This window comes from Danaus plexippus, chromosome 8, assembly GCF_018135715.1.
Source record: "Danaus plexippus chromosome 8, MEX_DaPlex, whole genome shotgun sequence".
In the NCBI taxonomy this organism is placed as follows: Eukaryota; Metazoa; Arthropoda; class Insecta; order Lepidoptera; family Nymphalidae; genus Danaus; species Danaus plexippus.
In genome coordinates, this window is record NC_083542.1 from 4,264,911 (window position 1) to 4,268,838 (window position 3,928).

General features: G+C 32.7%; 1 long non-coding RNA gene across 1 annotated transcript; it reads left to right on the forward strand.

The window, feature by feature from the left end:
- Positions 1-2,376: 2,376 nt before the first annotated feature.
- Positions 2,377-3,084, forward strand: LOC116773374 (uncharacterized). Its single transcript, XR_004353705.2, has 2 exons — positions 2,377-2,858; positions 3,007-3,084. It is a non-coding gene; the product is annotated as an uncharacterized LOC116773374 (long non-coding RNA).
- Positions 3,085-3,928: the final 844 nt, after the last annotated feature.

The window sequence follows — 3,928 nt, forward strand, 5'->3', positions numbered from 1 at the left end:
GTTCGCTTCTGTCAAGCTTTGTTCTGTGAACAAAACCTGTAAGAGGAATCGCTCAATGAATCATCAATTAGATTTTTATAAGTCAATGATCAGATATATCAGATGTTTATTTATTAACTGACGGTTTTTTGCGCGCAAGTCACATTCGAAACGTGCTGTCGAAGCTAAGTTATATTCGTCGGAAGTTTATTTTTGGAAGTCGCCATCTGATAGCGACGGAAATAGGAAGCGATGTGGCGGCGATTGTATAGTTATGTTCAGTTTGATTAATATGCACATAATAAAATAATAATAATAATACATTTGTGATATATATTTGGTTGTAAATGCATGATTAATTTAAGATTATAGGAAAAAAAATATTAAAAGAATTAATAAAAGATAAAGGTTAAAAAGCATTGCTTAAATTTAAGAGATATTGGTAACAGTCTAAAAATGTTAAAACACACAAACATAATTATTCTGCAGATGAATTTTATGGATTTGACTAGCCTGGAATTGATTCCATATCTTTTTAGTGCTCCTAATCGTGATAGATTTTAAACATGAGCAATTATCGAGTTAATATCCTTATATAAATTTATGATATTATCAAACGAATGTAACTGAGAATTTAATCATAATTAACTTTCTTCTTTCGTAACACTTTCAAATAATTGAAGTAACAATGTAATTGATGAAATAACCTATCCCAAAAATTCCTCATCATATTGATTGCTTCGTCGTATGCTCATTCGTCTATAGCGCTTACCGTGGCTCTACATCCTCATAGTGAACACAGACAGCACACAGTCACTCATTCAATAATCCTCTTTCATGGTATAAACATATATGTGTATGAAGATCCTGAAATTGTCAGCTAACTTTGACGAAGCAGGCTCGGAATAAGACTAGAATATTTTAACGGGAATTCTTGAACTTTCGATCGTTTACTTGGTTCCATAAAGATATCACTTAACGCCGTGAAATGTTTTTGATTTGTCTGCAATTTAATTGAAACTTATAGGAATTACTGTTTCTGTATTCTTAATTATTATCACCACAAAAGATAAATGAATTTCTAGACAGATCGAAACGAATAAATTTGTATAGGTACTTCAAGACTGCAGGGCTTATGTTTTGATATTTGTGTTTCCAGTGCACTTTAGTTTCGAACACGGAAAAAGGAATTTTAACTCTTAACAAAAAGGAACAGTTTTATTTGCCTCCATACATACATTTTAATATCATCCGATTATTGTGTAACTGTTAATGTATATTGTTTTTTTTTATTTATATCACAAACGGTTTACTTGTGTAAGAATTTTACATAAGAACCTCCTCTCGAATGCAATTTCGCGAATATCCTGTTTATAATGCAAGCTATTTTATTCACATCGAAACGTAGCACACAGAAATGGTTTTAAAATACCTTTTATGTCCGACGGTTCATAGAATTATACAGTAGGCGAAGGGTCAGAGCCTTCCACGAAAAGACGGACAAATTTACATTGTGTTTTATATAACATCGGTTTTTGTGGCTATTAATAAGAAACTGAAAAGTTATTACTATTAAATTTGATAATGATTATCATATTTAAATATGTTGAAATACTATCAGCTGCTGAATCTTCGTTTACAAACAGATTTAAAATAAAATTTATAATAAAATTTTGTATAATTTAACTTATTTTTCGGAATTTCTTGTGGCATTTATAACCTACGCAATCCCTTAATACCGATATCAGATATGATATGTGGGGTATATGTTTGTAGTCAAAACAATAAAAAACGTTGAACACTACGAGTGTATTTCAATGAAAATCGCCGACATGACAAATACTTAGAATGTACGTATTACAATAGCTATTTAACGGCAATTACAACAAGGTCCGACGGGGGAGCAGCAGCAACCTTGGACACAGGGCATGCAGCACCTTGCCATGGGAGGATCACATCCGCCTGGACACCTGGCGAAAGTCCCGATGTTGAAGTCCCGATAGCAACCGTACTGGTAAGGCATTTTATTAATTAAAATCAATTATTAATAAATTAAAACTATTTTTATCACTTTTTCAATTTATAAATATTTTTTTGTGATTTTTCTATGTTAGAATGAATGTCATATTATAAAGACATTTATGTAAATAATTTTTTCTGGCCAGTTTTTATTTCATATAAAAATATATGTTCGGGAAATATTATATATTTATATTTAGTGTTTAGAATGTGAAAAGAAAATGTATGTATGTTGGTATAGTAAAATCAATTAGTACCTACGTACCTAGTACCTAGTGTTTTTTTTGGTAAAAAAAAACAAATTTTGTTCAATCAAATTGTGCATCACTTATTTGCAATATTATATTTCTACGTCCGGCGTTCTCTTTCAAACGGAAGTCGGGAAGGAATTATGGGTTGAGATTAAAGGAAAAGAGAGTTTATGTATTTTCTTTTACGAGGACCACCAGAGATGTAATAGTTCACATCATAACATAGTCAAATATTAAAAAGCCCAGCATTCTTGTCAATAATATCTAGCGCAATTCTTCTCAATGTTATCCTAATGTCGCGATGAGAAAATACTTTTTGCTGAATAAAGAAACTATTTAATTATAGAAGATAAAACAAGACTTGCATAAAAACAAATATATTGACATTTGAAACAGTCGATCCAAAATAAAGAGTTGGTTGGTCTACAATAAGAAAAATTATAGTGTTTAAATACCAACTACCAAAATGCCGGTATACTATGGAGGGTTTGTCGGAGGCCCGCAAGGAGGTGGCTACTGTCTCTATTCATCACACTGCCATCCTTCCATCGGCGGCTGTGGACCCTGTGGACCTTTACCAGGCCCTTGTTGCTCGCTCTCTTGTTAATGGTATATAAATATTTACTAGCTTCTTTTAGTAACCTGGTTCTAAACATGTCTGTCATTATAATTTTTGCAATTTAACTTAATGTATTAGGTTTTTAGTTCCAACGCCATAATAGAAGGTGTAATTAACGTAAAAATATTTTTGTTACAGTTTCCGACGGCATATAATTCCTGTTTGAAGATAATGTCTCATAAGTCTGATGTATCTCAATTAAAATGTTTTAACGAACTCGTTTCTCATTTCGATTAAATTTTATGACAAGGATATCAAGTGTATTTAATATTTGCTTTTTCATTATTAAGAGAATTAATGATTCGAAAGATGAAATACCATTTTCATAATTTAAAAAGGAAATTAAAATTTAAAGCCCAATCCATTAAATAGTAATTCGTTAGTGAAGTCTAGATTCAATCTTGTATTTATGACTATAATTGAATGGAAAAGGGGAATTCGTCTTGCTGGCTATTCTCAAAGGAACGGCTGCATTCCAAGCCGGCGACAGTTGATTACACAAAAGTAGCACTGAATGCTCATTAGAATAAAGTTTATTTTGGTTTGATACATATTACAATGAGAAAATCTTAAAGCACATTTATTAGCAACAAGACCAACTCTGTACTCACTTTCTATAGCGGTTTGGCCCACATTAACGAGAATGAATAAAAGCATAGTTAATTATAAACTTATAAACCTAAATAGTTTAAAGTTTATTCTGAATAAGAAATAAGAAAGTTTAAGCTATACCTTTCAACACAAATCTTTACAAAAACACTAGCTTGGGTTCATTATTTAAAGTAAAAGAAACGCTGTTTATAAACAGTTCAATTATTTTATTGACGTTTTCAACCAAATTCATGACCTTCACAAAGACTGTACTTAGACAATGACAAATGACACAGGACGCTTAACAGGGACCGCAGCAACCTCCACAAGGCCCACAACCTCCGCACGGCCCACAACCACCACAGGGTCCACAACCTCCACAAGGTCCACAACCTCCACATGGTGCACAACCTCCACAGGGCCCACAACCTCCGCAGGGTCCACAGCCCCCGCATGGTCCACAGCCCCT